Raw genomic sequence first — 25,123 nt, 5'->3', positions numbered from 1 at the left:
CTTCAGCAACATGTGAGTAGCTGTCCTGGAGCGCATTTTGTGTAACCGAAGGTAGGACTGCCTGATGTTTTTTACGGTAAACAGCAAGATTTTTTTCCTTTAAAAATGCTTATTTGTTATATTTTCGTTTGAGACCAAGATCCTCTGGGAATGAATCACAGCGCATTGGTTTTATTATGTCACTTTTGCGCAAAGAACCACAGGGTTGGGCCTTTTCTCTCCAGCCTAATGATCCGTGTTTAAGTTCTGTTGAAGAATTTTTTTCTGCTATGGGGCTATTATATGACGATCCTGATCGAATCTCATCTGCTGAATCAGAACTTAGACCTTTGAATCAGGGGTCTGATGATGTTGAAAATTATTGCACACACATCAGGAGATGGGCTTCAGAAGTTAAGTGGAATGATTCGGCGCTTAGATGTTTATTTCTTGCTGGTCTGAGTGAAAGGGTTAAGGATTTGCTAATTGCATTCCCTGCACCTGAGACTCTGCAGGAGGCTATGCAGTTAGCTGTTCGTATAGACAGGAGACTGAGGTGCAGGCTCAATGACGTAAAGACTCCTGTAATGTCAGGTCCTAGTCCCCAGAAAATCTGCACTGACGGCGGGGAACCGATGGAGGTTGGGGAGATGTCACTCCACTCTCAGGAAAAAGACCGGAGATTCGCCGAGGGATTGTGTCTTTATTGTGGTAAAGGTGACCATTTGATTAAGTATTGTGAGCGTCGTTTAAGTAAAGAAAAAAAAAGGTCAGTTACGCCCGTATAGCTTGTTTATGCTCTGCAGGAGTATTTCTTTCTGGGAGTACTACTCTGCAGGGAGATTTGATTGAATTTCAGGTATTTGTGGATTGTGGTTCAGCACTTAATGTGATTGATAAAGGTTTTTTGGAAAACCTTAAATTGAAATCCAAACCTTTGTCATCACCTATTTCTGTGGTTGCAATTGATAACACTCCTTTGAAATGTATTACTCACAAGGTTGCTGCATTTTCTCTCATTATCAATGGAGTTCACCAAGAAATTTTGGACTTGGTTGTTTTGGATAATTTACCCTCTCCAGTTGTTCTAGAATTGCCTTGGTTAAACCTGCACAATCCTTTATTGGACTGGTCTACTAATGTGATTAAGTTTTGGAGTCCGAAGTGCTATGATAAAAGTTGTAATGGTCGCTCTGCGGCTGTGGAAAAAGTGGAATTACCTGTACCTATTCAAGATTTTTGGAGGGTTTTTTTGGAGGAGTCGCAAGTTTTACCTCCTCATAGGGATTATGATTGCGCCATTGAGTTTGTTCTGGGTGCTACTCTTCCCAAAAGTCGCTTGTTTAATCTGACTATCCCTGAAAGAAAGGCCTTGGAGGAGTACATAGAGACTAGCCTTGCTGCTGGTCACATTAGACCTTCTAAGTCGCCTGTGGCAGTCGGATTCTTCTTTGTTAAAAAAAAGGACGGCGGTTTATGTCCATGTCTGGATTTTCGTGAAATTAATAAGATTACCGTATGCAATTCCTACCCATTACCGTTAATTCCTGACTTGTTTAACCAGTTAGTGGGAGACAAGTGGTTCTCCAAAATTGATCTCCGGGGGGCATACAATTTGTTACGTGTGAAGGAGGGTGATGAATGGAAAACTGTTTTTAACACTCCGTTAGGTCATTTTGAGAATCTGGTGATGCCTTTTGGTCTTACCAATGCACCTGCATTTTTTCAGAACCCTATTAATGACATCCTGAGACCTCTGATTGGTAAGAATGTGGTTGTGTACTTGGATGACATTTTGATTTATTCACCAGATCTGGAGTCCCATTGGCAGACTGAAGTTTTGCAGTTATTGGGTGATATTTCACTCTTTGCTAATCTGGAGAAATGTGAGTTCGCTGTGCAGAAAATTAGTTTTTTGGGCTACATTGTCTCCAGCGATGGCTTTGAGATGGACCCTGTGAAGGTTCAGGCTGTGCAGGAATGGCCTAGGCCTATTGGTTTGAAATCTATACAGAGATTTTTGGGTTTTGCCAATTATTACAGGAAATTCATTAAGAATTTTTCTGTAATTGTTAAACCTCTAACCGATCTCACCAGGAAAGGTGCGAATACGGCCCAGTGGACTACTGAGGCCATTGAAGTTTTTGAGTATCTCAAAGAGAGGTTCAGTTCTGCCCCTATCCTTATGCAGCCTGATGAGACCAAGCCTTTTTTGGTCGAGGTCGATGCTTCATCGGTGGGGGTCGGAGCAGTTTTGTCTCAGGAGAACAAGGGTGGAGTACATCCTTGTGCCTTCTTTTCGAAAAAATTTTCGGAAACCGAACTGAATTATCATGTTGGAAATTGGGAGCTGCTGGCTATTAAACTCGCGTTTGAACATTGGCGTCATTTTTTGGAAGGCGCTAGATTTCCTATTCAGGTTTTCACAGATCATAAGAAGTTGATTTATCTGGATGCTGCCAAGCGCTTGAATGCCCGTCAAGCTAGGTGGGCACTTTTTTTTTCTCGGTTTCATTTTTCTGTTACCTATTTCCCTGGTACTAAGAATGTTAAAGCCAATGCTTTATCTCGCAGCTTCTCTCCTACGGTCGGTGCCGAGGAGGAGGAGAGCATTTTACAGAAAGGAGTTGTGGTGGCGGCTTTGGACTCCGTTTTGGAGAATGGGATTCTGAAAGCTCAAGAAGATGCTCCATCTAACACTCCCCATGGGAGGTTGTTCGTGCCTGGAGCCTTTAGGAGAGATTTGTTTGTGGAGTGTCATGAGTCTCTGTTGGCAGGTCATCCAGGAATTTCGGAGACTAAGAGACTGATCAGTCGCAGTTTTTGGTGGCCTGGATGGCAGAAGGAAGTCATCAAGTGGGTGCGTCAGTGTACTGTGTGCGCTAGGTCAAAGGCTTCACATACTCCTGCTGCGGGGTTGCTTTGCCTTCTGGAGGTTCCTAGTGTGCCTTGGACGCATCTCACTATGGATTTTATTACTGATCTTCCTGTGTGCGAGGGTTTTACTGTCATCTGGGTGGTCATGGACCGTTTTAGTAAGATGTGTCATTTGGTTCCATTCATTAAGTTGCCCTGCGCCAAGACACTCGCTAAGGCATTTGTTAAGGAGATTGTCAAGCTCCATGGCATTCCCACAGATATTGTTTCTAATAGAGGACCTCAGTTTGTGGCTCGCTTTTGGCGTGCTTTTTGTGACAGGTTGGGAGTCCATTTGTCATTTTCGTCTGGTTATCATCCTGAGTCTAATGGACAGACTGAAAGAAAGTACCAGGATGTTGAGCAGTTTTTGCATTGCTTTGTGGCGGACAATCAAGAGGTGTGGTCGGAGTTTCTGCCTCTCGCAGAATTTGCTCTTAACAGTCATACATCCTCCTCTGCTGGGTGTTCTCCTTTTTTTTTGTTGTACTGGGAGACATCCGTCTTTTGGTTCTTTCTCCAAATTGGGGTCGGCGGTGCCGGAGGAGGAGAATTTTTCCGGTGATTTAGAGAGAGTTTGGACTAATGTACGTTGTAACCTTCAAGAGGCTAACAAAAAGTCCAAGAAGTATTTTGACAGGAAACGTAAAGAGGTTTTGTTTACTGTGGGTGACATGGTTTGGTTGTCCTTGAAGAACCTGCGTTTGAGGATTCCCTCTAAAAAACTGGGTCCTAAGTTTGTGGGTCCATTTAAAGTGCTTCAGGTTGTTAACTCGTCTGCTGTTAGGTTGGATGTCCCTACTTCCTGGAAGATTAATCCTGTGTTTCATGTTTCCTTCTTGAAAAAGGCTGACGTATCTAATAGGGACGCCACTGTCACAGTTCCTCCTGTGGTGGAAGACGGCGAATATGAAATTTCTCGTATTTTGAATTCTAGATGGCATAGAGGGAAATTACAGTATCTTGTCTCCTGGAAGGGTTTCGGTCCCGAAGACAACTCCTGGGTAAGGACGGATGATGTCTCTGCTCCTAGGCTTGTTAAAGCTTTCCACAGGAGCTTTCCTGATAGGCCTGGGCCTGGAGGATCCGGAGGATCCTCATAGAAGAGGGGGTACTGTTAGAACCCTCCTGTTAGTTTTTGCTATCTTGTGTTTTGCGGTCACATGACCATCTGCCTATATATTCCAGCTCTGCCCTTCTGGCTTTGCTGGACTTCAGTGTAGTTTGACTGTTTTGCTAGCCTGGTGCTTCGGTGCCTAGCTCTGTCAGTTTGCTTGGTCCTCTTGGACCTCTAGTACTTTTTGTCAATTTGTCTTTTGTGTTCTACAACAATTTCTGTTTAGGAAGTGTCCCATTTTTGTCCCAGTCCTTAGTTCTTTAGGAGCCCTTCCTTAATTCTATAGGTCTTCGTTCAGACTAGCCAAAGAAAAAGGTGGGTCTGTTCACTAGGAACAGGCAGCCCGCTACATCGTAGGGATTCAGCTTAGTCTTACTGTAGGGACAGCTTTCCCCTATCTTTCCTTATTTCTTCTTGCAGATCACAACACACATAGCCTTACTTTGTTATTTAGATAGACAGATAGATAGATAGAGGGCTGCCACCAGGAATTTCAGGGCCCAATATTGGCAACATTTTCAAGCTCCCTTGAGACTCCGCCCAGGCTCCACCCCAGCTCCACCTCCACCCCTCGAAACTTCCACAGTCCCACCACCCAATCTTGGAAAAACTCCACTTCTGCACCACGCCCTCACCAATCACAGATTTACAGTTTCCACTCAACCATATATCATATACATAGCCAGCAACTTTTGTTTTGGCCAAAAGATTTTTTTAATCAACCACCACGACAAGTTAGACTCTTTTGGCTGGGCCCTACTTTACTCTAACCTATTAAACCTTTCTTAAAGTATCCAATACTCTTTTTAGGTATATTTTTATTTCTTTTTCTTTAAAGGAATGTGTCACATACATTTTTTAAAATGACTAATAATATCACATTCAAGGAACAAAAACCATCACACCATAGCCGGACCACAATTTACCATCACATAGTCACCAAATAGTACCACATACAAGGTATACTGCCACACCATGACCAGACCACATATTACCACCACATAGTGATCAAATAATACCACATACAAGGAAAAAATACCGCCACACCATGGCCAGACCACATATTACCACCACATAGTGACCGAATAATACCACAAGCAAGGAACAAATACCACCACACCATGACCAGACCACATATTACCACCAAATGGTCACCAAATAATACCACATATACACTGTGTGCAGAATTATTAGGCAAATAAGTATTTTGATCACATGATACTTTTTATACATGTTGTCCTATTCCAAGCTGCATAAGTTTGAGAGCCAACTACCAATTAAGTAAATCTGGTGATGTGCATCTCTGTAATGAGGAGAGGTGTTGACTAATGACATCAACACCCTATATAAGGTGTGCTTAATTATTAGGCAACTTCCTTTCCTTTGGCAAAATGGGTCAGAAGAGAGATTTGACGGGCTCTGAAAAGTCCAAAATTGTGAGATGTTTTGCAGAGGGATGCAGCAATCTTGAAATTTCCAAACTTTTGAAGCGTGATCACCGAACAATCAAGCATTTCATGGCAAATAGCCAACAGGGTCGCAAGAAGCGTGTTGGCCAAAAAAGGCGCAAAATAACTGCCCATGAATTGAGGAAAATCAAGCGTGAAGCTGCCAAGATGCCATTCGCCACCAGCTTTGCCATATTTCAGAGCTGCAACGTTACAAGGTGTGCGATACTCAGGGACATGGCCAAGGTAAGGAAGGCTGAAAAACGACCACCTTTGAACAAGAAACATAAGATAAAATGTCAAGAATGGGCCAAGAAATATCTTAAGACTGATTTTTCAAAGGTTTTATGGACTGATGAAATGAGAGTAACTCTTGATGGGCCAGATGGATGGGCCAGAGGCTGGATCAGTAAAGGGCAGAGAGCTCCACTTCGACTCAGACGCCAGCAAGGTGGAGGTGGGGTACTGGTATGGGCTGGTATAATCAAAGATGAACTTATGGGACCTTTTCGGGTTGAGGATGGAGTGAAGCTCAACTCCCAGACCTACTGCCACTTTCTGGAAGACAACTTCTTCAAGCAGTGGTACAGGAAGAAGTCGGTATCGTTCAAAAAAAACATGATTTAAATGCAGGACAATGCTCCATCACATGCATCCAACTACTCCACAGCGTGGCTGGCCAGTAAAGGTCTAAAAGAAGAAAAAATAATGACATGGCCCCCTTGTTCATCTGATCTGAACCCCATAGAGAACCTGTGGTCCATCATAAAATGTGAGATCTACAGGGAGTGAAAACAGTACACCTCTCGGAACAGTGTCTGGGAGGCTGTGGTGGCTGCTGCACGCAATGTTGATCGAAAACAGATCAAGCAACTGACAGAATCTATGGATGGAAGGCTGTTGAGTGTCATCATAAAGAAAGGTGGCTATAATGATCACTAATTTTTTTGGTTTTTGCATGTCAGAAATGTTTATTTCTAAATTTTGTGCACTGATATTGGTTTACCTGGAGAAAATAAACAAGTGAGATAGGATTATATTTGGTTTTTATTAAGTTGCCTAATAATTCTGCACAGTAATAGATACCTGCACACACAGATATCCTCCTAAGATAGCCAAATCTAAAAAAAAAAACACTCCAACTTCCAAAAATATTAAGCTTGGATATTTATGAGTCTTTTGGGTTGATTGAGAACATAGTTGTTTATCAATAATAAAAATAATCCTCTAAAATACAACTTGCCTAATTATTTTGCACACAGTGTAAGGGACAAATACCACCACACCATGACCGGACCACATATTACCACCACATAGTGACCAAATAATACAATACTGATCATTAATAATAAAAAAAAAATACTAATATTACCATAAGTTTCATTATACACAGGAGCTCTCTACATAGTAGACGGTGTACAGTGATCACCAGTGACATTATACACAGGAGCTCTGTATATAGTGTCAGTGTACAGGTAATACAGTGATCACCAGTGACATTATAAATAGAAGCTGTGTATATAGTGTACAGGTAATACAGTGATCACCAGTGACATTATACACAGGAGCTCTGCATATAGTGTATAGTGTACAGGTAATACAGTGATCACCAGTGACATACACAGGAGCTCTGTACATTAGTATATAGTGTCATTGTACAGAGAACACACTGACTCACAAGTGACGTCTCTAGTTGAAGTCCTTCATCTTCGCTTTTTTTCACTTTCATCCAGCGCAGACCGACTTCTTCCAGCCAGGACTCGTCTCTGCATAAAATAGCACACAGTTATCTAGAGCACATTCCCCAATTTCTACATTACGCAGCTGAATACAGATGTGCACCCACCATTAATATATAATTAGTTATTATGCAACCCACCATTCCAAATACAAATTGTAATCCACCACGGCCCCCCCACTAACTGTAAATAGCCACTTTCTCCACCCAATAAATATATAAATTAAATAGCACCTGTACTCTTTCCCAATTCATTACCAGTCACACTCCTGCATCCTCAACACCCCCCACTCTGTACCTCCCGCTCCCCCAATTCATTATATTTACATGAACCCCTCCACTCCAATTCATTATGTCATGTTCGTGCTCTCTCCCAACCTGTATTCATAATCATTTATTCTCCCCCACTCCCAATTAATCATTTGCTCTCCCCCACTCCCAATTCATTATTTGCTCTCCCCCACTCCCAATTCACCATTAGCTCTCCCCACCCCCCATTCAACATTTGCTCTCCCCACTCCAAATTCACCATTAGCTCTCCCCACTCCCAATTCACCACTAGCTCTCCCCACCCCCCACTCCCAATTCACCATTTGCTCCCCCCACTCCCAATTCACCATTTGCTCCCCCCATTCCCACTCCCCATTCACCATTTGCTCTCCCCACTTCCAACTCATCATTTGCTCTCCCCACTCCCAATTCACCATTTGTTCTCCCCACCCTCCACTCCCAATTCACCATTTGCTCTCCCCACCCGCACTCCTAATTCACCATCTGCTCTCTACCCCCCACTTCCAATTCAACGTTTGCTCTCACCACCCCCCACTCACTATTTGCTCCATTCACCATTAGTTCTCCCCACCCCCTATTCCCAATTCACCATTTGCTCTTCCCACCCCCAATTCATCATGTGCTCTCCACACTCCTAATTCACCATTAGCTCTCACTATCGCTCCCTCCCAATTGACCATTTGCTCTCCCCACTCCCAATTTACCATTAGCTCTCCCCACCTCCACTCCCAATGCACCATTTGCTCTCCCCACCCCCCACTCCCAATTCACCATTTGCTCTCCCCACCCCAACTTCATCATTTGCTCTCCCCATCCCCAATTCACCATGTGCTCTCCACACTCCCAATTCACAATTTGCTCTCCCCACTCACCTCTCTCAATTAATAATTTGCTCTCCCCACCCACTCCCAATTCATCATTTGCTCTCCCCAACCACTCCCAATTCATCATTTGCTCTCCTCACCCCCCCCATTCAGCATATGCTCTCCCCACCCCCCACTTCCAATTCACCATGTACTCTTCCCACCCCCCAGATCATTATCTGCTCTCCCCACCCCCAATTCACCATGTGCTCTCCCCACCCCCCACTCGCAATTCACCATTTGCTCTCTCCACCCCCACCTTCAATTCATAATTTGCTCTCCCCACCCACCATGTGCTCTCCCCACCCCCAATTAATAATGTGCTCTATCCACTCCTCACTCCCAATTCACCATGTGCTCTCCCCACCCCCCACTCCCAGTTCACCATGCGCTCTCCCCACCCCTTAATTCCAGTTCACCATGTGCTCTCCTCACCCCCCACTTCCAATTCTCCATGTGCTCTCCCCACCCCGACTCTCAGTTCATCATGAGCTCTCCCCACCCCCACTCCAAAATCATCATTTGCTCTCCCCACCCCCAATTCACCATGTGCTCTCTCCCCCCCCACTCCGAATTCATCATGTGCTCTCCCCTTCCCCCACTCCCTATTCTCCAAGTGCTTTCCCCAACCTCCACTCCCAGTTCATCATGTGCTCTCCCCCAAGACCATTTAATTAATTCTATTAAAAATAAATAAATTGATACTAACCTTTCATATAATCCCCTGCTGCTGCACTTCTGTACTGGCATCTTGGCCCTCTATGCAGACGCGTACGCGATGATGTCATTGCGTATGCACCTTCACCAGCACGTCCAATAAGAGGCGGAGGGACTGCACGGCCGTTCAGTTTTTATGGCAGTGAGAGTCCCAAGGGTCCCGGCACACGATACCCCAGTGTCGGCATATAAGTAAGCAAAAAAGATGGTAGCACTTAATAGAAAATTACATAAAAAATGGTGTATTTATTGGCCCGTGTGAACAGGTGCCAATGTTTCGGCTCAAAAGCAAGTGGATTTTTAATGCAACCAAACAAGCCTCATCAGGTCTAAGAAATGTATTTATTTTAAGAAAATAAACAGTTTGTATTGTGGAGTCTGCTCCACTTCAGAGTTATTACATATATTGGGAATAACTCTTTAACCCCTTCCCACTTAAGGTACTTTTTACTTTCCTGACCAAGCCAAATTTTTTAAACTAATATGTGCCATTTTATGTGGTAATAATTTTTTTCTTGACACATTGTAGTTTATGTTCGTGGTAAATTTAGGTCAATATGATAGACATTTATATAAAAAATATCGGAAATTTGATAAATATTTAGAAAAAGTCTCATTTTTGAACTTTGAATTTTGTATGCCAATGAAATGTCCCATCCCTCAGTTTTTCAGGACCATCTACACATTTGAAAAGATTTTGAGGGATCTATATGTCATGTATACACCTCAAAATATTCAAAACCGTATTCAGAAATTTTGTATAACCCATAGGGCTTCATGCAAAGTTAAATGAAAAATTACTTTTTATTATTATTAGCATGTGAAGGTATTTGCAAAGGGGGGTAGCAGAGGAATAGTGAGGCGAGAGATGAACTAGTCGAGCAGCAGAGTTGAGGATGGACTGGAGGGGTGCGAGAGTGTTAGCAGGTAGGCCACAGAGGAGGGTGTTGCAGTAGTCGAGGCGGGAGATGATGAGGGCATGAACAAGCAGTTTAATAGATTGAGGGTTGAGGAAAGGATGGATTCTGGGAATACTTTTGAGCTGGAGGCCACAGGAGGTGGCAAGAGCTTGGATGTGGGGTTTGAAGGACAGGGCAGAGTCAGGGGTTACTCCGGGGACAGGGGAAAGTGTGATGTCATTTATTGTGATAGAAAGATCAGGTGGGGAAGATATGCGAGATGAAGGAAAGATGATGAGTTCAGTGTGCGGAAACAGTTGGCTTATCCTCGAGTATATACGGTATATACTTTATACTCTATAAAGTGTTAGTAACAAGGCAAATCAACAGTAGAACTAATATCAGTAAGCTTGGGATAGCAGAGAAAGTCTTTCACTATTTAACGTTAATGTTCTCTTCACAAAGGTGGTGTGCCCAGTCGTGTGAGTTTCCATGTAAGTTCTCTATGAAGCTCTGGCCCTAGCAGGGATCACTGGGTTTTCCGGCTAGGCCGCAAGTCTCTCTCTGATGTTCACTACTAGGACCAACCCTTCTCAATCACTATGTTTCCACAAAGTAAAATAATAGGAGCTATACTCACCTCCGGTGCTGGCACCATTCCAGCTGGATCACTGAGGGGCTCCCGCAGGAACTGAGCAGTCAATGTCTGTGATCCTAGCTGTTATCTTTAATTAACGCCTTTGAGGCCGCAACCTATAATATCAGTGGCATCTAGGTTGTCAGATAAAGGTAGGGGGCTCTTTTAGTCAACCAACTCACACAATGGCCCCCACAGCTGCAATTGTAAATCATGCCTCGCAGCATCGTGCAATAAAGCTCAACCAGGTTCACATTCTGTAAAGGGACTAAAGTAAAAAAAGTAAAAAACAAAACGGTTTATAGAAACAAATAACACAAATCCCAGGTCCCGTTCTTTGATGTGGACTTGGGAACTGAGCCGACAAATGATGGCTGCATTATTCAGCCATCATCTGCCTCTAACAGATGCGAGTGGACGGAAGCGGCCGTTAACCTGTTATATGCCGCTAACTATCTGTGATGGCAGAATTTACAGCGACTGGTCCAGGTGGGGCACACTGTTCTAACTGTCCCTGCATCATGATTGTGGGGTGCCAAAGGGTTGTCATGACAGCTTGAGGTTTTCTGAACACCCCAGTGCTTGTCATGACAATACTCTGTAGTATCGGTGTCTCTGCGCCTTGACAGGCAGAGACGCCGTCCCTCTTACCGCCGCGCTCCTCTCCCGGCGTCCTCCGGCGCTCCTGCTTCTGCCGGCGCGCAACTTCCCGGGCATTGTGCTTAGGGCGCGCGCGCGCTCCCTCCCTCTTAAAGGGGCCGCGCACGCCGTCCTAAAGAGTCCCCGGCCAATGACCGGAGGACCTCTCATATAAAAGGCACCTCCTCCAAGATGGAGGTGCCCATGCAAGGTTGTAGCTTTGCGTGTTAAACTCTGCTTCAGCCCTCAGGTCCCGCTGCCAGCCTGACTACAAGTCCAGCCCACCAGCCTGACTACAAGTCCAGCCCGCCAGCCTGACTACAAGTCCAGCCCGCCAGCCTGACTACAAGTCCAGCCCGCCAGCCTGACTACTAGTCCAGTCTGCCAGCTTGTCTACTCTGCAGCCCGCCAGTCTGTCTACAGTCAAGTCCGCCAGTCTGTCTATGGGCCTTGCCCGCCTGCTTACCTGGAAGCACCTGCCTGTTACCTGCCGTGCCTACCAGCCAGCCTATCTGGAGGCTCCTGCTTGTTACCTGCTGTGTCTGCCAGTCCGCCTACCCGGATCACCCGTCAGCCTGCCTGCCGTGCTCATCTGCTGTACCGGTCAGTCCCTGCCTTCTGACCCGTGGGAGTCACCTGCTCTCATACAAGGTCGGTCCCAGAGTAGCACCTGGTCCCTCTGCTCGGTCCTTCCCTGGTCACGGAGTCGATTGAGCCGCCGTATGACCTTGGTCAGTCCGAGTTGACAGCTACTTATGCCCCTCTGGTCCCTCCTTGCACCGCAGCACAGAGGTTCCACCACCCGGATCCGTAACATACTCCTCTGAACACATGCCTGTGGAGAGTAGGAGACTGTGATTTTTACTACATACTGAAGCAGGGCTGCCACCAGGAATTTCAGCACCCCATACTGGCAACATTTCCGGGCACCCTTGAGACTCCACACCAGCCCCGCCTCCACCCCTCAAACTTTCCACCGTCCCACCTCCCACTCTTGGAAAAACTCTGCTTCTGCACCTCGGTTTCACCAATCACACATAAACAGTTCCCATTGAACACCATATCACATACACAGCCATCAGCTTTTGTTTTGGCCAAAAGATTTTTTAAGCCTGCCACCACGACAAGGTAGACTCTTTTGGCAGGGCCCTACTCTACTCTAACCTATTAAACATTTCTTAAACTATCCAATATTCTTTTTAGGTATATTTTGCTTATTTTTCTTTAAGGGAATGAGTGACGTACATTTTTTAAACTAATTGAAACCAGATTGTGATAATTTTTTTATAATCTGTATTTCTGACTTCAGGTTATTGTATCCTGTTTTCTGTACATTTATGGAAATCTGCTGTCTTGCCTGTTTGGAGATATGAACAATAGACATATGGATGTATATATATCACAAGACAAAACAGGGGACTCTAATTCCTAGGGAGAGTTTTCTATACATGTTCTCATGTTTAGTGACATGCAGATGTCATTGTGCAGGAAAGGGGAAGAGGTGAGCTGTGACACGACCTAATGTGAATGGTGGATTCTGTTATCTCTCATAGTAATCCTGCTGGCTATGATAATGAGGTGACTGCTGAAAAGGAATCTCTTCTGGACGTGTTATTCTATTAGAAAAGCAATTTCTGTTTATTTATTATATATGATATAAGGGGTGACAAACTTTAAAGTAAATTCTTCCAAAAAGTTAAACTATGATTAAAAGGATTGGCAATTTTCTGGTTATTCTTGACCAATGTGTTTGAGATGATGATAAGGCACTTAGTATTATGGTCTTTCTTGAACTTCGGCACTAAATACGAAATATGGGAAATAGACTATATTTCTATGTTGAATTTCTGCATTAAGGGCCTTTTATTCATCTCACACACACATTGGTTAAGAATAACCAGAGCATGGTCAATGCCCTTAACATAAAAGTTTTGTAAAACATTCCCACTAAACATTTCGCTAATTAAATCTATTTTTCATAAGAGTCATTTAGTTAAATCCTTTGGTCAATTATGTAAAGTGCAAAATTATAATGTAACAAAACAAAGACAAAACGTATAACCAATTAATACAATGAAAATAAGGTCATTTTGTGATGTCAGAAAACATATTAAAACAACGATCTAAGGAATGAACCATAATAATAAAGACGTATTTCCATAAATTCAAGAACAACAAACAATAGTGCGCTCTATCCTAAAAACTGAGCCCTAATATTAAATGGGTATTCCCATCTGGGGTACGGATAGTGCATCGCAGGGTCAGTCAGGTGCAGGTCTCAGAACTGAAACATTACTATCCGATCTGTTACATCTGTCTAATGCTAGGACTTTGGGTCAGTAATCCCGCAGTCAGGCTAGGACACTCATCCATAATACAGGGGAACATAGAAGGCAATAACACACTAATGTAAAACTGGCTGCAATGTAGAAGATGTGAAGATGCAAATTTACATGTATGGAACAGGCAGTCGTTTTACCTGCTGGTTAGAAAAATCCTTAATCAGGTCTTTAATATTCAGGTGTCTGGCGAGCTCATGTTCAATTGACAGAAGGGCTCGGCTGTTTAACCGTTGTTCCGTCATTGTAGAATGCAGATAGTTCTTGAGAGTTTGCTAATGCTATCTCTCCTTCTGCTACTCAAAGTGGTTGGGTGATAAAAATTCTTACAATACACACCTCTCCAAATCTTGAAGCTCGAATTTGTAGATGGCGTTTAGTAAAGCCAGTGGACCCATGTTTTCTGTAAATGTAGCTTCATAAACTTTCCGAAGATGTTGCTACTCAGAAAGTAACGGTGATGTGAGATCTACCTGCCTTCCCATGGGTTGTTCCATCTCTTGCTATTATTTTGAATTATTTGGTTCTTTCCTAGAATGGGTGGTCAAGTATGAAACAGGTTCCTCTGCTATAATCCATTATCTTGACGATTTTCTTTTTGTGGGACCACCAGATTCCAGGTCCTGTCAATTTTTGCTGGACAATTTTATTTTTTTCGCGTCGTATTTTGGCGTTCCCTTATCCAGTGGAAAAACTTTTGCTACTACTTCGCTATCCTTTTTAGGAATTGAGATTGATTCCGTTGCCATGGTTTTTCACCTTCCCTCAGAAAAAAATTCAAAATTGCTGTCCCAGATTGAAGGATTTTGTTCTGTTCTCAAAGTAACACTATGTCAAATGCAGTCCATGCTAGGCCTCCTTAACTTTGCTTGCACAGTAATGCCTATGGGGAGAATTTTTTCCAGACGTTTATCCCTCTCGACCAAAAGCATCAAGCTTCCCCATCAAAGAATTCGGATAAAACCTCCTTTGAAAGCAGACTTGCTGGTTGGGAAGGAGTTCCTCTTGTCCTATAATGGATATACATGCTTTTAGTTATCGGAATTGACTAATGAGGATCTCTCCCTTTTTTCCGATGCCGCTGGATCTACTGGTTTCAGTGTCATTTTTGGAGACCAATGGTGTGCCGAACCTTGGCCGGAATCTTGGCGCACTGAGGGCTGGGTTAAAAACCTTACTTGGTTAGAGTTATTTCCTATCATCACAGCCATTTCTTTATGGGGCCCATCCCTCAGGGAAAAACGGATCTGTTATTGGACTGACAATATGAGTATTGTACACGCCATAAATCACTTGTCATCCTCATCTCCCCTGGTTATCAAATTACTCAGATTTCTGGTATTAAAATGCTTAAATTTAAACATCTGGTTTTAAGCCCGCCATGTTCCGGGTACAAATAATGTCATTGCTGATTCTCTTTCTCGTTTCGATTGGCAGAAATTCCGGGAATGTTTCCCCGCGGCCAAACCAGAGGGGCATCCATGCCCATCCCTCATGTGGAAGGTGGTAGAGAAAGATTGATGGAGTTGGTGAGATCTTCAGTGGCCTCGTCTACATGGCGTTCTTACGGTAAGGCATGGAATGAGTGGCATAACTTATTTGGGGATAGATCAGCAGCAGCATCCGACGCTGCCCGTCTGGAGGTCACAATCGAATATTTACTTTACTTGCGCAGCATGGGTGTTTCAGGAGCCGTTGCACAGAACCGCCTATCTGATCTCGGTGTTTATTTTCACCTCTTAGGTTGGAACGATGTTACTAAGGTTTTCATCATTCGGCAGGCTATTATGGGTTGGAGGAGGGAGCACACTCGTCAGGGGAACAGACGGCCCATTTCTTTCAGTTTACTTACCCGCCTAATCAACCCACTCCCGCTGTCCGCTCTTCTCCTTTCAAGTCTGCTCTACTCTCTGCCGCTTTTTGACTCGCGTTTTTTGGATTGGTGCTTTGCGCATTAGTGAATTGGTGTCCCCATCCAAGCGCACTTCAGGAGGACTCCAGTATGATGGTGTCACTCCCTGTGACCGAGGTCTCCGTATCCACTTTCGGAAATCGAAAATTGACCCGTCCGGTATTTGTTCATGGGTTCCCCTTCTTACCATCCCCGGTCCTATTTGTCCTTTAACGCTTGTTAATAATTACTTATCGTTCTGGCGATCTGGTGACTCCTTTTTCTCACATGAGGATGGTTCTCCTCTTACGGTTTTTCAATTTCAATCCCTTTTTTGGAAATGTTTAGCTTTCGTAGGCCTTCCTCTCAAGGTATTTGGTACGTACTCCTTTAGGATAGCAGCTGCTACCGAAGCAGCCCGTGCTGGTTTGCCTAACTCCGAGATCCAGCGCATTGGTAGATGGCGTTCCTCCTGTTTTGCAAGATACATCAGACCGAATTTATTGCTTCACTAACTTTATTATCTCTTCATAGTTGGTGTAAAACACACAGTATGGATACTGGGCCACTCTTACATCTTCTGGGCATCCCAAAGAGCAGAACGTCGACCAGGTGGCAGAGGTCTTGGGTTCCACGGCATCAACGTTTTTTGGAGAGGAATAAGAGGCTTGACCTGGCCTCAGGTTCTTCCCGAGGTGGTGAGGATAGCTGAGACTGCTTCCTCTCCCTTAATTCTAGTCCTGCATGCGGGCGGGAATGATCTCTGCTCCTTTCACCTAGCGGAGCTCCTCACAATCATGCGCTCCGACGTGGATAAATTCCACAGACTTTTTCCAGAGCTTACTCTGATTTGGTCAGAGGTCATGTCACGTGTTGCATGGCAGGGCGCGAGAGATGCGGCGGCAGTTGAACGTTCTGTGCGCACGCTTAATGCCCGCTTTATCCGTTTTAAGGCCGGAGTGGTCATGAGGCATCACCAACTTGAGGGAGACAATTCCAGTCTTATGCTACCCGATGGAGTCCATCTGACGGAAATAGGGCTGGATACTTTTCTCTCCGGTCTCCAGGATAGCATAGAACAAGCTTTTTACCAAATGGGTGGGGGGCGGAGCGCAGTATAAATACTCCGCTCCTCCTTAGCGGTCATTTGCTCCATCTTGATGTTTTTTTCCGGTACGAAGTCTGACTTGCGCTGGGAGTCCAGCTGCGGCATATGGATTTGCACCCGTTTCAGCTGGCTAATAGTGCCTTAACTGAGTTTTATACCAGTTACGTACTGAGCACGTCCTTTTTGGCTGTGACCGACTTCTACCCATTAAAAGGAGTTTTGGTTAAGATCTGTGTGTTGTCGTTATTCCATGGGACTTTTTGAGGAAATATTGTTGTTGGGTCTCAGCAGTCTGCAGGGCACGTCAATCTTTAATTGAATGCCCCTTGACTGCTGTGCCCTGCTGAAGGGGTTAAATTGTGTGTCCCATGTTCTTTTTCTCCTCTCCTCCTGGCTTTCACCCAATAATCCTCTTCTTCCTCCCTCTTCCCCTCATTATAAGTCCAGACCCTGTGTGAAGCCCAGCTGTGCTTGGTATCACAGATCCTAGAAGGGTGTATTGACGGATTCCTCCACAAGAGGCCCCCATAACCATTCACACATCTCCACCTTCCACCTCAGACGACCAGAGGGAGCCTGTTAGGGATATATAAAGAAGGGAAGGTGGAGCCAGGCAGTCAGTTCCTGCAGAGTGAGACACAGAAACAGGTCAGTCTGCAGTGGAGCTCAGTGACTCAGCAATTCCTCTGGAGAGTTCAGTTAGTGCAAGCCTGAATACAGAGTTGAGCCCGGTTGAGTCGTAGCTCAGAATAGTGAGCTTAGGTGTGCCGGCGCCATAAGATCGGTGAAGCGCGGCAAGCTGCCATTAGTGTGAGTAGCCTATTGAGGGCCCGAGTAGGCTGAAGGCGAGTAGAGAGAGTTAGTACATAGGGGGCAGAGGAGCTTAACTAGCTCACCCCGAAGAAGAATTTACCGGACACCGGGTCCGAAGCTTACCGGGATATCCACGACCCAGTAAGATATAACCGGAATCCCTGGAGAACTACAAGTCCCAGGATCGCTAAAGTGCTGATACCTACCAGAGCCAGGAGACACATAGGCCCCGTAGGTTGGGAGCATGCACTCCAAGAGAAGGCCCTACCACAAGGTCAGCCAGCGCAGGACAGAGACAAAGTTAGGCCTAGCTCCAGGCAGGTCAGAAACTTACTACGTAGAGGCAAGGAACAGGAGGCCCAAAACCCGCTCATTGGGGAGGATCCAGACATACACCCTTCACCCTACAGTGCTCCGGGGAGTGCCTGAATTTCCATCAGTAAAAGGTACTGAAGTGACTATTGTGTCTGTCCCTGTTCTGGCTCTGACGCGGCTGAGTCTCTCTGTCCTGCATACCCCGTCATACACTGCCCTGAGGCCTAGCTCCACCTGTGGGGAGCTATACCATCCAGCTGCCTTATCATCGGCCTCAGTGGACTGCGCAGCGCTGGTGATCCTCACCAGAAGCCACAGGTGGCGTCACGAACTTTTATAAACTTAACATCTATCAACGCCTTTTTAAAGAGAGACCCCAGAGTACGGGCCCGGGAGCCGACCACCGCGACCTCCTTAAGGCTAAAGGCCCGGGTAACCGAGTCTTCCCCCATCCCCTGGGCTAGTCACCTGCCTCTTCCTGCCTCTCTCCACACAAGCATGAGACCCGCAGTCTGCGTTTCCCACCACCCCTCCCCTTTTTTCCCATGTACAGTGTGTTTTGTTGGTATTATTTGGTTGTTCTGTATTTAAGTCACAGCAGCAGTCATTTGCTCTATCTTGATGTTTTTCTCCAGTACGAAGTATGATATGCGCCGGGAGTCCGGCAGTGGAATATGGATTTGTACCCGTTTCAGCTGGCCAATAGTGCCTTAACCGGGTTTTATACCAGTTACGCGCTGAGCACGTCCTTTTTGGCTGTGAACGACCTCTAACCATTAAAAGGAGTTTTGGTTAAATTTTGTATGTTGTCGTTATTACATGGGACTTTTTGGGGAAATTTTGTTGCTGGGTCTCAGGAGTCATCTTACTACTGTTACTGGTAAAAATGATCATAGACATGTGCAATGTTAGTTAAAAAAAAATCTGGCCTCCTCCTCCCCTTAATAGCCGGCCATCGCACACCATGTTATTTCTTCTTAGCCCAAGACAGCACCAAAGACTGGAGCTGTTATGAGCAAGAGGAAATCCAATTACCAGTTAGTGTAAAATGTTCTGCACATGCCTATGAGTATAATGAAGCGCAGATGTTGTGGCGCTTATACTTACTGCCAGCATATGAGTAGATCTGCTGGCATCTCTGTCTTTGGTGTCATATATTGGGATCCTCTGTCATTGCTATGCTTATCTTCATTATTAACTGCTAATTAAAAAAAAAAAATCCGGCCTCCTTCCTCCCCTTAATAGCCGGCCATCACACACCTCTTCCCGACACCCATGACAGCACTTTCATGAGTGTGAGGAAATCTTACTACTGGTAATGGTAAAAATGATCATAGACATGTGCAATGTTAGTTAAAAAAAAAAATCCGGCCTCCTTCCTCCCCTTAATAGCCGGCCATCGCACACCATGTTATTTCTTCTTAGCCCAAGACAGCACCGAAAGATGGAGCTGTCATGAGCAAGAGGAAATCCAATTACCGGTTAGTGTAAAATGTTCTGCACATGTCTATGAGTATAGTGAAGCGCAGATGTTGTGGCGCTTATACTTACTGCCAGAATAGGAGTAGATCTGCTGGCATCTCTATCTTCCATGTCTCCACTGGGATCTGCTGTCATCTTTATGCTCACCTGTAATTAAAAAAAAAAAAAAAATCCGGCCTCCTTCCTCCCCTTAATAGCCGGCCATCACACACCTCTTCCCGACACCCATGACAGCACTTTCATGAGTGTTAGGAAATCTTACTACCGGTAATGATAAAAATGATCATAGACATGTGCAATGATGTTTGTTTTAAAAAAAAAAATCCGGCCTCCTTCCTCCCCTTAATAGCCGGCCATCGCACACCATGTTATTTCTTCTTACCCCAAGACAGCACCGAAAGATGGAGCTGTCATGAGCAAGAGGAAATCCAATTACCGGTTAGTGTAAAATGTTCTGCACATGCCTATGAGTATAGTGAAGCGCAGATGTTGTGGCGCTTATACTTACTGCCAGCGCATGATTACATTGTCTGGCTTCTTCATCTTTGGGGTCTGTGTTTTGGGTCCCTCAGTGTCGTATCCATGGTCATCTTCATTCCAGCAGTGCTTTCAGATGATCATCAAAGTGATGTCCAATCTTCAGTTCTTCAAGGTCTTCTGGAGGCTGAGGAAGACAGCTGGCTCTGATGACTATGGAGCTGGTGTCTTGTCAAGGGTTTCCAAGTTGACAAAAGAAAATCCCTTGAACATGGCCTGGTCCTTTGCTGATAGAGGTGACTTTTTGGCCTCTGCTGCTTCTAATTTCTCCAGATGGTGTGGTCGAGAACTGTGATGAGCTTTAGATGGCTATAAAACAAACAAAAAAATAATTATTACCAAAATCTCAAACGTTCTGGAGAAGGATGATATGAAATGATCTAGACCATCAGACCAGGACCAGCAGCTCTGGATGATGTTGATTTTCCAATGTTAGGCTGTGTGCCCACGATGCGTTTTTAATGCGTTCCTGCAGCGTTTTTGCAGCGCGGAAACGCACTAAAAACGCATGGTAGAAGGGCAGCAATGATAATCCGCATGTGCTGTGCACATGCTGTGGAAATATCCGCTGAGGATTATCATTACGGAAAAAAACGCAGCACTACCAATTATTTTGCGGAAATGCTGCGTTTATCGCCGCCATTGACTTGCAATAGAACGCGCCAATTCCGCAAGACTGCATCTGTACTTGCGTAATTGGTGCGTTCTAATGTGTGGATGGTACCCAGGACTAGAGGAGAGGAGACTCTCCTCCAGACCCAGGCACCATTAAAAAATCTGTAAAAAAAGAATAAAATAAAAAATAAATGTATATTTACCTTCCGGCGGCCCGCGCTGCGCTCCTACTTGCTTCCCGGCACTTTGCAGTGGATTGAAGGACCTGCGCTGACGTCAGAGACATGTGACGGGTCATGCGACGCTGACATCGGCAGGTCTTTCAATCCACTGCAAAGTGCCAGCACCGAGCGAAGCAAGCCAGCGCGGGCCATCGGAGGGTAAGTATACATTTTTTTTTTTATTTTTAACCACTCTCTCGGGTCACACTATATAAATCCATGCAGTTTGCATGGATTTATATAGTGTGACCTAGTTGTCACAAGCACTTTCCAAGTGATGCTAAAATCGCTTGGAAAGCGCTTGTCAATCCGCATGCGGAAATGCATGTGAAGAACGCTTCACATCCGCATGTCCCTGGCAGGAAAAACGCATGTACAATCCGCATGTACAATCCGCATGTACAATCCACATGTACAATCCGCATGTACGATCCGCATGTACGATCCACATGTACAATCCGCATGTACAATCCGCATGTACAATCCGCATGTACGATCCGCATGTACAATCCGCATGCGGAAATGTCAGTGAATAACGCTCCATTTCCGCATGTCCCCAGCAGGAAAAACGCATGTACAATCCGCATGTACAATCTACATGTACAATCCGCATGTACGATCCGCATGTACGATCCGCATGTACGATCCGCATGCACGATCCGCATGCACGATCCGCATGTACGATCCGCATGTACGATCCGCAAGTACGATCCGCATGTACGATCCGCATGTACAATCCGCATGCGTTTTTTTCTGCCAGGGAGATGCAGAAACGCTCAGGAAAAAATCCTGAGCATTTCTGCATCGTGGGCACATAGCCTAAGTGTCAGCGCTAAATAATACTTAACAGAGGTGCAATGTGATCTGGTCATATACTTACTACAGGGATGTGTGGTGGAGACACTTTCAGGGCTTCCACAGAGACCCAATCAATACACTGGAAAAACACGTGCTCTCGGATGTTACCATGGACTCCTAAGCGTCTGGCTGGATCTTTCTGTAGGAGCTAAAAACAATAAAGTAAAACCCATGAAGGTAAGCGGTAGAGGCAATAAAACATTCTCACAACTTCACCATTTAAATGAATATTGTACAACCCCTAGTACTAATAACCTGGAACTATACTGACCTGTTTAATGATGTCATCAATGCCGGAGGATGCCTCATCGAGTGTCAGATGGAACGTACACTCACTGGTAACCATATCTTTTAAGATGACACCAAGAGAATACCAGTCTACTCCGGCGTTATACTCCTCGCCAGCAAAAATCTATCATGGAAGTAAGAACAAAAAGGTCAAAATGTTAACATTCCCATGGACTGTAATTTTAGTGAAAACTAAATAGGAAAGCACTATTATCCCACCTCAGGAGCCATGTAACCTGCAGTCCCAGCGTATTCGGTGGCTGTTCGGTCTCCATGCATGTTGTCAATTGCGAGACCGAAATCTGTGATCTTAATATGGCCCGTTTCAGCCACCAAGATGTTCTCGGGCTTGAGGTCTCTGTGGATGACGCCCTTGGAGTGGAGGTACTGGATTCCACAGACCAGTTCAGCGGCATAGAATCTGACAGAAAGACATGAATGAGTGTAACTTTCCGAGGAGAAGACAAGAAACACAAAGATATTGCTTCCAGCCAATATTATCTACATTGACTGGACGATTAGAACAAGATGACCATATGCAGAACATACAACAAATCCTGCCAGATCCCACTGAAGAATAATGAGGCCACTCAGATTTCTGTCAATGTTCTGGTTAATTTCGCTGCAATCTACAGTATTTTTTATATTAAAAACACCAGAACCCAAAGGCAGATAATACAGCAGGGAAGTGAACGGATGAATGCTAGACATTTCTATACAGTTATGATCAGGTTTGTAGGTAACATAAAATGTACCTTGCGCTGGGGATGTCAAGCCGCCCCTTCTCCAGAAGGAAGGTGTTAAAGTCCCCGCAGCTCACGTATTCCAGACCAAGCAGCACACAGAGCTGGAGCACAGAAATACAGAAGTAGATTTGTATGCAGGTAAAGTGGCCAAAAGATCACAATATCTACACACCTACTACAGAATAGCTCCGTATAACTATAGGCCACAGGATAAATGGAAGGTGGTCTACATGTCCCATGTAAGAAGGATTACATTTCACATGTCCCATCATTTGTTTCAATGTTCTAGCTGATGACCATGAGATCCCTGTAATGACACCTTAGGGCTCATAATGATGCTCCTGTGGAGGGTCACTTAAATATGCGGATATGTAGAATGATTTTCTTCAGGGGCATACAGAGATAGAAAGAATTGCTGTACATTTTGTTCAGTTAATGTTCAATGTCATTTTATGTCAGATATTTATAGGGGTGTCCTGTGATTACTGATGCACAGGGCAGGCATGGTGCCAGTATCTCTTCCCCCGCAGCATCTGGCAGATTTATTATAAAATGATTCTGGTTTATGGTAAAAACACGAGGTCAGACCTTGTACAACACTTTAATAAGTAAAAAATGGAGGCATGTTTTCATGAAACTAGCTTCACGTGGCGAGACTCCTTAGATATGGTGCTCGGATTGCATCATGTTTTTCAAAGCATTTAACTCAGACAAAAGAATGAAATCTTTGTGCCCGGAGGTCTCACTAGTTGTATCAGCAGAATAATATATCATACAGAAAATACTTACACATATCTTACTGACCAACAGTCAGGGAGGCCCGACTGGACTGGACGAGTGTAGACTGCAGTGCACAAAGCATGGTTGTTGTATACCCTAATCCAAGCTACAATAATACCAGGCCATAAAAGTGGTGGTCTGAAGGACATGATGCTCCATCTGTTAACCGGTTCAGGACCGCCCACTGTACATAAACGTCGGCGCTGCCTGGGCTCTGTGCAGCGCCGACGTTTAAAAACGGTGGGTGGTCCAGCAGCGCTCAGGACCCCCAGGGTCCTGCAAGCGCTGCGGTTCCGGTGCAGAGCGATAGCTCTGACATGTGAGATCATGGGGACCTGATTGGATCAGGTCCCCATGATGTTAACCTGTTCCTATCTTCTAGATGAAGCGATCCATAGCGATCGCGGCATTTAAAAGATAGTGACAGCCGGTGGTCGGTGATCCAGACCCCCACATACCTTAGCAGCGAGGGGATCCTGATGCTGTGGCCTCTGACCTCATTGAGACCTGAGTGGCTCAGGTCTCGATGATGTCAGCATCACACCAGCCAATCAGAGAGGGCGATCTGCCTGATAAATACACTGTTTCCCCTCCGATCTCAGTGAGAGAGCAGAGGAGAAACAGTGTGACAAGAGCTGTGTCAGCCTTGCCACTGTGAAAGTAGAAAAAAAGAAAGTAAGAGTTAGGTTAGGGTTAGTCAGTCCTGTCAGGTCAGGTCAGTCAGTCCTGTCAGGTCAGTCCAGTCCAGTCCAGTCCCGTCCGGTCAGTCCGGTCAGTCCAGTCCGGTCAGTCCAGTCCGGTCTATCCAGTCCAGTCCAGTCCGGTCAGTCCAGTCCGGTCAGTCCAGTCCAGTCAAAAAATATAAAAACAAATAAAATGGCCCGTCAGACTTATACCGCAGAGGAGGTGAATGCCCTGCTATGTTCTGACACTGATGACAGCGCAATCTCAGATGGAGATGTGGATTTTGAGGGCTTTAGTAGCGGCGACACTGAGAGCTCAGAAATGAGCAGTGATTCTGGTCCATCCTCAAGCCCAAGGACCAGTACAACAATAGGGGCAAATAGCGCTACTGGAGAAACGTCTCCAAATCAGGGAACACTGCCCAGTACAAGCGCTGTCCCTTCTACTAGTGAATTGGCGCACGCCAGTGTACAAGGGGCTTTGCCACATGATATAGCATTTCCCAGATGGGAGGCTCAGGATTCGGCTGCTCCATTCAGCCCTGATTTCAACGCCATTCCTGGTATAAATGTGGAGGTGGAAGATTTTGGACCAATTCATTTTTTTAATTTGTTTTTTACAGACAGCTTGCTAGAGCATATTGTCGTGCAAACAAATTTATACGCATCCCAATTCATAAGCCAGAATCCCCGATCTTACTATGCTAGGGCAAATTTATGGACACCAACTAATGTCCCGGAAATCAAAAAAAATTTAGGACTTACATTTGCCATGGGGATTGTTAAAAAACCGAGCATTCGATCCTACTGATCCAACCACCCTGTTGAAGCCACCCCTATGTTTTCAGTCGTTCTTCCTAGGACCCGTTATGAAATGCTCATGCGGTTTTGGCATTTTAACGACAATAGTCAATGCCTGCCCAGAAATGCCCCAGAACATGACAGGTTATATAAAATTAGACCCATCATTGAAAATTTGTCAGAAAAAATCTGAAGGCTCTACACCCCAACACAAAATATTTCTATAGATGAGTCCCTTGTAAAAATTCAAAGGAACACTGCTCCTCAAGCAATTTATCCCATCTAAAAGGGCAAGGTTTGGAATAAAGCTCTATAAAATGTGCGAAAGTTCAACCGGATACACATCCGCTTTTCACATATATGAGGGGAAAGATAGCCAACTAAACCCACCAGGATGCCCTA

Source organism: Phyllobates terribilis, unplaced genomic scaffold (genome assembly GCF_046119375.1).
Source record: "Phyllobates terribilis strain yellow unplaced genomic scaffold, ASM4611937v1 Scaffold_230__1_contigs__length_3167835, whole genome shotgun sequence".
Classification (NCBI taxonomy): domain Eukaryota; kingdom Metazoa; phylum Chordata; class Amphibia; order Anura; family Dendrobatidae; genus Phyllobates; species Phyllobates terribilis.
Note: the sequence above shows the minus strand (reverse complement) of the source record.